Source organism: Schistocerca nitens, chromosome 2, assembly GCF_023898315.1.
Source record: "Schistocerca nitens isolate TAMUIC-IGC-003100 chromosome 2, iqSchNite1.1, whole genome shotgun sequence".
Lineage (NCBI taxonomy): Eukaryota > Metazoa > Arthropoda > Insecta > Orthoptera > Acrididae > Schistocerca > Schistocerca nitens.
In genome coordinates this window covers 731,421,306-731,434,691 of record NC_064615.1, presented here as the reverse complement: position 1 = coordinate 731,434,691, position 13,386 = coordinate 731,421,306, and the positions used below count along the sequence as shown (strand labels likewise).

The 13,386-nt window shown below is 45.1% G+C and overlaps 1 protein-coding gene across 6 annotated transcripts in view; it reads right to left on the bottom strand.

The window, feature by feature from the left end:
* Positions 1-13,386, bottom strand: part of LOC126236933 (rho guanine nucleotide exchange factor 11-like) — a 550,831-nt gene that overhangs the window by 104,008 nt on the left and 433,437 nt on the right. The gene's annotated exons all lie outside the window — the stretch shown is intronic.

The following is a 13,386-nucleotide window of genomic DNA, read 5'->3' as shown; positions in this document are numbered from 1 at the left end:
GGAAGCGTGGAGGGTAAAAATCGTAGAGGGAGACCAAGAGATGAATACACTAAGCAGATTCAGAAGGATGTAGGTTGCAGTAGGTACTGGGAGATGAAGAAGCTTGCACAGGATAGAGTAGCATGGAGAGCTGCATCAAACCAGTCTCAGGACTGAAGACAACAACAACAACAACAAAAACCTTATTTGGAAGTTAAATTTTATTTCTTTCAGCAGTTTATTGGTTATTTCTCTTCCGTATGTCCCTACAAATGTTTCCACACAGTTTAACTGTTCTACGAACTCTCGTTTTTCATGTCGGCTCTCTCAAGTAGCGAAAGTTTAATTACAACCACCGTGTAAAACGTGAGCGAGCGGCGAGAATGGATTAAATTACTATTTAGTACCGGATAAGCTACTATTGACAAAGGTTTTGTTATTTCTTAATATACAATGTGTCATGTACTGTTGCATTATAAAAAGAACCAAGTGGAGCCGACAATGGCAAAGCAGACGTGTGATACAAAGGCAATCTTGTAAGCAGCGTCATAAATTTCGACGTCATCGAAATAGTGACGCTCATAACTGCAGTAAGTAATATGTATAATTCATTTCTACTGCAGTCTTGACACTAGTTCTACTTGCAAGTCAAAGAAAAAAAACAACGATCAAACAAGCACATTTTTCAAATCAGTAAGCTGAACTGTGATCAGTACGACAAACGCTGCCTGTCGTTTGTCGCGTATTGACCTTTATATAAATGGATGCGCTTCATGCACCATTGAATTGGGTTTCTGGTGGCGTAAACAACTAATTTATTAAACGCAAACATGCACTGATTTTTTCTGCATATGAAGACAATTAAAATGTCGTATGTACGTTTGTTACAGAACACTGATGATAATGGGAAACGCAACAGAACGCTTCCAATTACTGAACATATGTGCATCATTGACCTATATGAACACAGGCAGCTGTGCATTCAAGCGCTTCTAATAATCAGGTTCAGTGCGAGATCCCAATGCGATTATCACTCCTCAATATTACGGTCTAGAAACTCTCCCATATTCTTATCTTTCCCTTAACATTCAACACGAGAAATCGACAACACGAGTAATTCTTTCGCGTTCTCAATTGAAATTACACTATGTGACCAGAAGTATCCGGACACACAAAAAAAATAATAATAATAATACGTTTTTCATATTAGGTCCGTTGTGCTGCCACGCACTGCCGGGTACTCCATATCAGCGACCTCAGTAGTCATCAGACATCGTGAAAGAGCAGAATGGGTCGCTCCGCGGAACTCGCGGACTTCGAACGTGGTCAGGTGATTGGGTGTCACTACTGCCATACGTCTGTGCGCGAGATTTCCACACTCCTGAACGTCCCTATGTCCACTGTTTCCAATGTGACAGTGAAGTGGAAACGTGAAGGGACGCGTACAGCACAAAAGCGTACAGGCCGGCCTCGTCTGTTGACTGACAAGAGACTGCCGACAGTTTAAGAGGGTCGTGACGTGTAACAGGCGGACATCTATCCAGACTATCACACAGGAATTCCAGTCCTCATCAGGATCCACTGAAAGTACTATGGCAGTTAGGCGGGAGGTGAGAAAACTTGGATTTCATGGTCGAACGGCTGCTCATAAGCCACACATCACGCCGGTAAATGCCAAACAACGCCTCACTATGTGTAAGGAGCATAAACATTGGACGACTGAACAGTGGAAAAACTTTGTGGAGTGACGAATCACGGTACACAATGTGACGATCTGATGGCAGAGTGTGGGTATGGCGAATGCCCGGTGAACGTCATCCGCCAGCGTGTGTAGTGCCGACAGTAAAATTCGGTGGTGGTGGTGGTGGTGGTGGTGGTGGTGGTGGTGGTGGTGGTGGTGCAATGAGGTCGTGTTTCTCATGGACGGGGCTTGCACACCTTGTAGTTTTGCGTGGCACTATCACAGCACAGGCCTACATTGATATTTTATGCACCTTCTGGCTTCCAACTGTTGCAGAGCAATTCGGGGATGGTGATTGCATCTTTCAACTCTATCGAGGACCTGTTCATAATGCACGGCCTGTGGCGGAGTGGTTACACGACAGTAACACCTCTGTAATGGACTGGCCTGCACAGAGTCCTGACCTGAATCCTTTGGGATGTTTTGGACCGCCGACTTCGTGCCAGGCCTCACCGACCGACCAGCGAAAGTGTAGTGTAGTACAGCAGGTAAAACATAAATACGGAATGAGATGCACAGAAGCGCCATTTTTATTCAGAGACAATAATTATACTCAAGTCAACGTCGATAATGCTGCCCCCCTGGACATTACAGAAAGCCGATCATGGTTCTTAATACCGTGTGTGATCACCACAGACGATGATGCATACTCTGCAACGTGCTCACATACTGGCCACAATGTTGGGGATGAGTTCTTGTGGCTTTGAATAAATGTTTCATTTCTGTTTTTCTCTCTGAGCATTTCTTTCAATTACAGTACTTCCCGTACTATACTGCAGCAATTCTTGCAAGGTATGGCCCAAGTTTGATCGAGCTACGTTACTTAGCTTTACGACGTATGTATTTAAAAGGCTAGCTACTTTCTAATCCTTGTGCTGTCATCTTCATATAGTTGGTTTTTTTTTTAATATACAGTGCAACTATCATCTGTGCGAGTAGTAGTCCCACGGCTGCGCAGAAAAATTGATGAACATTTTGGTTTAATATGACAAAGTAATTGTTAGGAAATTTGACGGAAATTTCATTCACGTCGTTTCTTAACAGTATCAGTTATTTAGGACGCGACGATGTATGCACCGTAACATATAGATTTAGAGCCATGAAGATTGTTGGAAAGGCTACGAATATATGTATATGATAACTGAACAGTTGCTAGTTGCAGTTTGCTAGATCGAGACCTATTTCAGCAGAGTTCCCCGTTAGCCAAAACATTTGCAATCTTCATGGAGACCGAAATGTATCCGCTCGCTTCATGAATTATGCGAACCATTACTACAGCTGCCGTATATGCTTTTCATCGGAAGGAAAAGCATCTTCATTTCTGATCACGGAAGTGATGATTACCGCATTCCTACGGCGTTATACGTAATTGCGCTATAGTCTCTTTCAATCAGCTACGACACAAGTTAGCAGTTTTAACAGCGGTGCTGTTTCTCAGATTTTCCTGGCACCCGTAGTAGCGCTTGGTGCTAAATACGGACAGAAGTCGACGGCGGTCAAGTAGCTGATGACCTCGGCTGATGTGAGCCCGGGTTAAGTCTGTTCGGTTTCCCCTTTTCTGCAGAGTAGGCCGCTGGCAGCAGCAGGTGGGGAGAGACGTCAGCGGCAGCCGAGGCTCCTGCTGCGCGTGCCACCTGCAAGGCGCCGCGCTGAGGCGCAGGTGGCCGCCCGGCCATGCGCGCGCAGTAAATGCGACCGCTGGTATTTGACGTAACACTGTCACCAAGCCCCGCGTTGTAACAGGTAACGCGTTACACGCTCGGCTATAACAGGGTACGGGTCACCGACAGAAAATGAAGATTTTCACCGCTCACTGTTTTGAAATAGCTGTGAGCAGTGATGAAACTATTCGATTTTATTACAATACTTTCCTTCTTGATGTTAGAATATTAGTGATATAAACAAACCAGCACCATTTGCCCTTTATGACAGTAACACAGCCTCTAAGTTCAGTCTAACTCAACAGCTCCGCTTGGGCAAGATGTAACTCTCCGCTGGAACCTAACGGTTAAAGGGGGGGGGGGGGGGGGGCGCGAACTGCCGGGTGTAGACAGTAGAATCGATCAACTGCGTAAGCAATGCCTACGTATCAACGCTGCACCTGTACAATGTTAAAACCTTCAGGTTTTTAGTGCGTTCTTTACTATGGTCCTATACCAGGACACTATGCAAATTCGACCTACTATAGGAAATGGAAGTGTACACAATTTTCAGTCAGGTGAAAGAAGTCATGGGATACCTCCCAACATCGTGCAGCACCTCCTTTTACCCGGCATAGCACAGCAATCTATGTGGCGAGTATCCAAGAAGTGGCTTGAAGTCTCCTGCACAAATATTGAGCCATGTTGCCTCTATAGCAATACACAGCCGAAACTGTCGCCGGTGCAGGCTTTCATCCACAAAATGACATCTCGATTATATCCCATAATGTCCGATGAAATTCACATCGGGCGATCTGTGTTAAGTCGTTCCCTCGAATTGTCCAAAATGTTCTTAAAATCAATCCCGAATAGCTGTGTGTCCCGGTAACATGACACTTGTTTGGGAAGCATTTCCAGTCAATCATCGGTTCAGGAGGACCAGAGGACCCAGTCCATTCCATGTACGCATAGTTCATGTCATTATGGAGCCACCACCAACTTGCACAGTGCTTTCTTCAGAACCAGGGTCGATGGCTTCGTGGGGTCTGCGCCACACTCTAATCCTACCATCAACTTATACTCTGAAATCGGACTCATCTGGCCAGGCCACGATTTTCCAGCAGTCTAGGGTCCAACCGATATGGTCACGAGCCCAGGAGAGGCGCTGCAAGCGATGTCTTACTGTTAGCAAAAGCACTCTTTCCGGTCGTCTGCTGCCGTAGCCTATTAATGCCAAATTTCGCCGCACGGTCGTAACGGATACTTCCGTCGTACATCCCACATTGATTTCTACGGTTATTTCCTGCAGTTTTGCTTGTCTGTTAGCACTGACAACGCAAACGTCACTGCCCTCGGTCGCTACTGAAGGCAGTCGGTCACTACGTTGTCCGACGTGAGAGATAATGCCTGAAATTTGGTATCTCGGCTCACTTTTGATACTGTGGATCTCGAAATACTGAATTCACCAACGATTTCCGGAATGGAATGTCCCATGCGTCTAGTTCCAGCTACAATTCCGCGTTCAAAGTCTGTTAATTCCCGTCGTGCGGCCACAATAACGTTGCTAATCTTTTCACATGAATTACAAGAGTACAAATGATAGCTCCACCAATGCACTGCCCTTTGGGTACGCGATACTACCGCCACCTGCATGTATGCATATCGGTACCCCCATGACTTTTGTCACCTTAGTGTGAATTCCACTTGCTTTGTTGGCATATGGGTAACGACGACGAATGAAAGACATATCTAGTTATTTATGGCGATTTTTCGTTAACAGACGAACAAAAAAAATTCGTAGTGTGATGTATGTGGTTTCAAAACGATTACGATAACCAGGCGAACATTTCCAGCAAAGTTATGCAGTGTTAATTTTACGATTACATAAAGGAAGTGCTACAATAGGCCGGCCGCTGTGGCCGAGCGGTTCTAGGCGCTTCAGTCCGGAACCGCACTGCTGCTACGGGCGCAGGTTCGAATCCTGCCTCGGGCGTGGATGTGTGTGATGTCCTTAAGTTAGTTAGGTTTAAGTGGTTGTAAGTCTAGAGGACTGATTACCTCAGCTGTTAAGTCTCATAGTGCTTCGAGTATTTTTTTTTTCCCCTACAATAATGCCAGCAATTGCTTGTTTCAGCGTACTTAACAGCCTAAGTAGAACATAATGAATTCATTTCTCGAGCTCATTATCTGGTTGGAAATGAAACGTTGCTATCTATTCCTCGTAATTAATAGTTTAGTCCAACCCTATCCACTAAGCACCCACTAAGCAAACTGCGTCACGAAACCCATACACAACCGTAGAACGCATGATTATTTATCACGATTTTTTTAAAAGTCATCTACGTAGACAGGGACTCACTGACGCCTGACCCCTTTCTCCATGTGAATACCATATATAAGCCACAGAACATTACGGTGACCCGGGAACAGAGCTACAACTGAAGAAACACTATAAAATGATACGCACTACAGAGGCCCTCATTGCGTTACCACTCTGTTGGGAAGAACATATGCCACTACTTACTAATATCTGTGAATAGTTATGAACAAGTGTCCACATAATGAAGCATTTAAAAAATTTTAACCCTGGGATGAAGTACGGTTGTCTTTTTCTGGTACGAACATAATTTGACGTTTTGCAAAAGAGTGAGCCAGAGACGATACGCATCGCCTGGAGTTATACTGGTAGTCTCATTGTAACAACAACAACAACAACAACAATAATAATAATAATAATAATAATAGCAGGCACGATATTTTGGCGAGAATGAGAATGAGTAGGCGTTTAATGTTATACCACGAGAGGGGTGCCGAAAACTAATGCTGCCAATTTTTTTGTGCAAATCGACAGCTTTTCAAATAAAAACAGACATTATTAACATCCCACAGCTTTGTTCTTTGTATCTACACATTTATTCCTGAACAGTCACCCTGAGGACGTACGCATTTCTCCAAAGGAGAGATCAGTTTGTTGATGAAGTCACTGTACTATGTTTGACTTGATTGACAGAGCCACAACCTCACCTCTGCTTTCACCTTTATCACTACCGAAGTGAAGTCCTCGAAGGTGTTCTTGAGGTTTTGGAAAGAAACGAAAATCGGTTGGGATCAAGTCGGTATTGTTTGGCGAACGATCGATGACTGTGAACCCAAGGTGTCCGACTGTAGCCGATGACGCAGTGATCGTGTGTGGTCTGACATTGTCATACTCAAAGAGTGGGATGCTCCACGTGTGGACGAACACTCTGAATTCGAAACTCTACTTTGTTACGTTGCACGTCGCCATGTTATACGCTACAATACGGAGCCATCTACCCGGAAAGTGCTGCAAATATGTCAACATGAAGAATAAAGATGTAGAATGTTAACGAAATTTGTTTTACTTATAAACCTTTGAGACTTTTCACATAAATTTCGAATTACTTTTCAGCACGCTCTCTTACATTAACAGTGACTCGCGACTACACTATAGTACTTGCGGTATGCCAAATTCCTGAAGGTAATTGCCAGCGACAGATTCGTACTTGAACTGTGGAGCATAGAACGCAACAAATCTAACTAAACTTGCCCCTACAGATGAAGAGTTATTGTAAGGTTTCCCCGGACATTTTGCAGTCATCGTATCCAAACTTTACGGATGCTACACAGATCACTCACTCACTAGTACAGCAATGTACACTAAGCCTGTGCCATTCTTATCAGAATCGTTGAGAAAGTCATTTTAGACTTTTCGCAGCAGACCGTAAGCACACTACTACATTTTTACTATCTTGGTTTTTCAGGCAGTTTGAGGTAATTTGCAGTTACCGTAACATTTACTGTATAGGAAAACCGACTTCCAGAACCAAAGGAACTGAGGTTATGACATGACCTTGCGGATCATTCTCTCTTAAAAGGGGTTAACTCTTCAGGGTACGGCTGTACTGGAAATGAACACCACAGCTCGTGTCCGACTGTTACACTGAAATCAATTCCTGTTAATTACGTGCCAATTCATTATTCATTTCACACCTTTCACAACTGAGCCACACGTTTTGTCATCAGCGCACGTAGGGTCTTACCGTGGTCGACTGCACGTCAACCAATGAAGACTTTCACAAAGTAGTAGAACGAGTGGTGACTCAAACTTCAGGCATCAGAAGATTTACGTCCAAGTGTCCTGGCGCAATGGCTGTTCCACTTTTCTCTGCAATACTGTAGTGGCAGGCTGGTTCGCCTCTCTCAGATGATGGGAACAATTATCATAGGAGCGCTCCTTTTATGGACACCAATCGGTCTAGGATGATTCCTCTCGCCACTTGGAGAAGACCACTATGTCTATTGACTGAGTAGTATGTAGAAAAATTCAATAGTTAACCTGGGTAGGCAATCTATAACACAGTTTCTGCTGCCACGCTGGGAAATAAGATATCAAATGTTGATCGCAGCCGCGTGCGCCTCTCTGAGCGCCGTAAGTCGTTAAAACATTTTACTGAGGAATTTCCCGCAGTGCATGAAGGACAAACGTCCGTACTTGAAATGAAAATCGATTCGACCTTCCATCTAAGTGTCTGCCCAAACAGAGAGAAGACTTACTACAGATAAAAGACAACATGCGTGTTCTGTTTGCGAGATCCGTAACATTTAGTTGGCAGCAGGGTCGTGCTCACGACGCAGTTTAACGCGAGCGCAGCTATCTGCTGTCGGACAACAGGCAGCCAGATAAGCCCAGCTGCCCACGCCTCGGGGCAGCGGCCGGTAACCCGTCCGCGTCACCTCTCTGCGGCTCGCGGGCTAATTAAATTTTCGACAGTGGAAAGGGGAGGTGGAGGGACACGCGACAATTCGCAATTACACGCCAGCTGCTCACCGTTATTCAATTACTTACGGCCTCGCACACTCGATTTCCAAAAATCATACAGCGTCGATAATGATAAACGCTTGATACCAGACAGCAACACTAATAGCTTCACGTTCTCACGTGCTGGTGGCGAGAGCAACCCCCCCCCCCCGCCCCCCAACGCGCGCACACACACACACACACACACACACACACACACACACACACACACACACACACACACACACACAGAGAGAGAGAGAGAGAGAGAGAGAGAGAATAAATTTCTGTATTACTAACACACACTATCTCATCAAAAGTATCCGTATACTTATCAGTGGATTTTAATAATATGGATGTACGTCTACCTTTCGCCTTTATGTAGGTCTGAAATCTGCTGGGGCACTAACAGTGAGGAGTCTGAATGTATGTCTGAGGGATGGCAACCCATTATTCCCCAAGACCCGAAAGCTGAGAAGCTAATCATGGTTGACGCAGGGGTCTGGAACGAAGTCGACGCTCTAACTCATTCCAAACGTGATCCACTGGACGCCGGTGAGGACTCTGAATAGGGCAGTCCATCTCAGCAATGTTAGTATTCTTAAAGCACTGGTTCACAGCGCTGCTTTGTAACAGGTTGCATTGCCAGGCTGATACAGACATCTCCGTCCTTTCCCCCACCGTACACAGTACTCACTGCTCCATGCTCTGCATTGTGTTCACACCCCTCAGCAAGGAGAGTTTTCTTCAGGCCAATACGAGAACCACACCACACCCACGAAGAACACACCTACGAGTATACCGTAACACAGTATAGCAACTGCCTTATCAGCAACATTGGACTAGCCTAGAACACTATATATCTTAATTTTTCGAGAGCATGAGGTATCTCGGTACACAAACACTTCCAGGTAATTTAGGACTAAGCACTGTGTGTGCTGCTCGTTTAAGCACCTAACAATACGGAAGGTAAGACAACCCATATAAAATTCAATGAATAGAAAAATTACAAATGAAGTCCTAGTTCACAGGACGCATCATGTCCATCACTGAACTGAACACATGCGGACGGTTATGTAACCAACCCCACCGAAATGTCGATCTGTCACTTCCCAAACCGCAAATATTAAACAGTCTGTTACCGTTGAACTCTTGCAGAGCAGGCATATGCCTCAGTGGAACGATGACCTTTTCGTCCATGCTTTTATTACATTATTTCAGAATCACGCCAAACTAGTGGTATAATTACCACTTGAGATTTATTAGCAAACGATCGCCATATCATGCTTCAAATGTATGTCTAAAGCGGTAATGACACCACTTGTTTCACTTAAGGCTACAACAATGACAACCTTAAAAATCGCAGATCTTCTGATAACGCCGTGCTTGGTTCAACACACTGGTACACAAACCCAATACTAAGCTCTTTGCGTGCTACTATAAAACGACAATTCGTTCTCTTTTGTTACACCGTCTTTGATACATCAGGTGAGTCCACGTTAGTGTCTAGCGGTGAAGCCTGTCAATCAAGTACCTCACTTATCTGTGATTAATTACCCTCAGCTCTTCTTCGCAGTTCCGTTCACTGCGGCATCCAGTACGCCCTGATCATTGCGTGTTTTGGCCAGTTAGCCGCCGCTGTACGTGTTAATTACTGAATTCGACAGACACGTCTGAATTCGCTTCGAAAAGCAGCCACTAATTGTAACAATGGCGGTAGCAGGAAATGGGTATCTGATGCTCTGGAGAGCACGCCCTCCTAATAGCAGCTCCGCGATGCTATTAGCGCTCTGGAGAGGGACGCAGGGTCTTCCGATGGCTCGAAGAGATGACAGCGGAATCGATCAGGAAACGCACACACATCTCGTCTTCCCGCATCAGCCGGAGCGAACACATATCCCTTTACAGCCATTTCGACCAACAACGCCGTTGGTATCAGCACACAGTTCGAAAAGAAAAAAAAACCCTAATTTTTGTGGAGCGCAGCTACATCTAAGAATTTCTTGTTGACAGAATCCAGCACTACAAATGACTCTACGCGTAACAAAATGCATCAATGAGTCATAATCTGTACGTACTTCAACACCGCAAAATGAGTTTTGGCTTATGAAAGACAATGACAGATAAAAAGCGAGCGAGAGGGCGCAAGAATAAATTAAGAGCTACTCTGAAGCGTGCTGAATCTCATTAAAAAAATACATTGTGATTTGTCTTTCTACATCAGCACGGGCAAGCCTCTTTTTTAATTTTATATATTATTGTGTGAAAACAGACCAAAAAAATAAGTTATTATGTACTCTGGTTGCTTGCGATGAACGACAGTATGATCATTAGCGCCTGAAATTTAAGAAAGGGCAGTGCAGTAGAATACTCTCTGTAAGGAAAACACTACGTCCAATTTGGAACTGAAATGCTGCACCATATTTGTAGAGTTCGCTAACTTTAGTCGGAGTAGTAAAGTGTAACATTCGCCTCTTATTGTTCTAGACCTGAAGGAGTCAAGCAAGAAGCTAACCGATGTTTGTACATCATATCTGAAGATAACGAGAACAAGCTGCGTATTTCGTTGAGAGTTGGTGAAATATTTTCACATACAGCTCAACGTCAAATAAAAACAGTTTTGTCTCTGAGAACTCATTAAGCGAAAGCACATTAACGTGACGTACAAGGATTCCAAGGCAGAAACGGTAAGAGAAGAGGTGTGAGGTGGTCTGAAGATCGAAATAGGTGGTTTGGTGCGGATAGGGCAGAATACCGGAGGAAAAGACAAAAGCAAATGACAATTGGTCCCCAGCTGGTCGCAACGGAAGGAAAAACTTACTGTGACACGGGTTTTCTGTTCCTTATTCAATGCCTGACTGCAACTGTGTGTAGTATGACCAACGACAAGTCACGCAAATAAAAACACCAGACTGCCGAAGAAATCAAGCACCTTTTATGAGGGTGAATGTCGCTGAAGGCAGAGGAGCGAAGACTAGTTTCCATAAATGTCAGCCCGCCTTCTCGGTAAGGACGCGGACGGCACCCAGCCGATGAGGCGGAGCGGCCTCAATGGGGGTCTTCTGCGAAGGGCAGCCGGTCCTAACTTGCCAAGTTGGTTTGTTGTTTCAAGTCGCAGATGAGGCAGCAGCGACAATGCAGAAACGTTCCAGCCACTTAGCGAGGAGGCAGTGAGATGGAGTCGGCAGGGGAGGGGAGGGGAGGGGGGTTGGAGGGAGGGAAAGGTAGGGGGAGGGGGTGTAAAGGAGAAAAAGGGAAGGAGGGGGAAGGGCGAAAGGAGACCTTGGATTATAGTTTTATCCAACCAATATCCATTACTGAGACTCGAATAGTGTCAGTACTTCGTTTTCGACACTGCCAAGGGCATGGAAATTATCACTTACGTTCGAAGAACGACAGTTTTTCGAACCGACAGTAGCAACACAGACCAACTTCGCTGTAAAGAACCTAATGGTCCCACGAAGAACGGCGTTTCTGTCATTCGATTATTACGTTTTAATGTACGGCGAGGTATAGTGTGAATTGACAGGGGGGATGAGAAGTATGTTGTTGTGGAATCGTTGTTACCAAAACCTGGCAGCTCTATAGATAGATAGTCGCTGAATGATAAAATCGTATGCGAAACTTAAGGATAAATTTAACTTTTGCATGATGTGTCACCGCTACGTAATATAATTCTATGAAACTTGGACCATACGTATAAAGAACTGCTACACTATAATACAGAAGTTAACAAAGAAACATGCAGTGAGACCGACAGAAATGACATTTACTCAAATGTCACCGTGATTGATGATGGTCCCCTGGACGTTACAGAAGGCGGGACAGTTCTCGGTAAGTAGCGTGATCACCGCGATGCATGCTCTGCAGCGTGGTCCAATGCTGCCCCCCACGGTTGGTAACGAGTTCTTGTGGTAGGGCGTCACACACCTCCATCAGCGCAGTTGACGACTGTTGTATGGTCGTTGGTGCGTGTGGACGTGCTACAATACGTCTCTCCAACGCATCACACGCGTGGTGCTCGTTGGGATTTTAAGTCGGAAGAACGGGCATGACAGTACAATCGCCGAATACCCTGTCGTTACACCTGATCCACCTATGCTGTTCGACGCTGTCTCGCGCTGTCAACCACGATGATGAAGCCCGGGCCGTATGAATTCCTGAAAAGACGCACACGGCGAAGGAGTACAGTGTCACGGTAACGAAAGACCTAGACCGCCAATATTATCGTTCTGGATAATGTACCTGAGTGCATGTGATTGTACGACCAGCACTGTCGAACATGTCGTTTTGGTGGCCCAGCTCTGGAACCGCACGACCGCGACGGTCGCAGGTTCGAATCATGCCTCGGGCATGGATGTGTGTGATGTCCTTAGGTTAGTTAGGTTTAAGTAGTTCTAAGTTCTAGGGGACTTATGACCACAGCAGTTGAGTCCCATAGTGCTCAGAGCCATTTGAACCATTTTTTTGTGGCCCAGCTGTTACGGTGCTGCGGGGCATATTGTTGCACTGGTGCACTGAAGACCATATCCTCGTGGCGAGCATGGAATCACGTTGCAGAGCATGCATCTCCGTCCGTAGTGATGACATACTCTCTCAAGAAACATGTCTCGCCTCTTGCAATATCCACGGGACCATCACGAACCACTGACTTCAGGTTAATTACTGTTTCTGAATAGAAGTATCATTTCTGTTCGTCTCATTGCTACTTTCTTTCCGTTACCTCCTGTATTATACTATAGAGGTTTTTCCTACATATGGTCCAGATTTCAAAGAACTTGGCAATGCCACATTACGCGGAAGTTACTCTCGTCCGTGACTTGTGCACACCACAGTACTTTATGAATGTTTCAATCAAAATTAACCGCAGTCGCAACTTTCGATAACGCAGAACTACAGTCTCGCACATGTCCATCGGGTTCATTGTATTACCACCGAGAATATGCTACGGCAACTTATAGCGATGATGGGTATCGAAGGGAAACATTGGGTGTACATTTTTGAAATGGTGCCTAAGTATTGCTAGGAGAAGGATCGCGTGGTCAAGAGTTCACGCTTTAAATTCAATGTGCAAGTATCATGTGCATAGCACCAGAAAGTAGGTCAGTTTGAGAACGGCTTTGCACCTCTCACCCTCAACAAGACGAAAGGCGAAAATTGTTTATCAGCAACAAACGTATTTGGTATCCAGGAAGCTCAGAGGATGC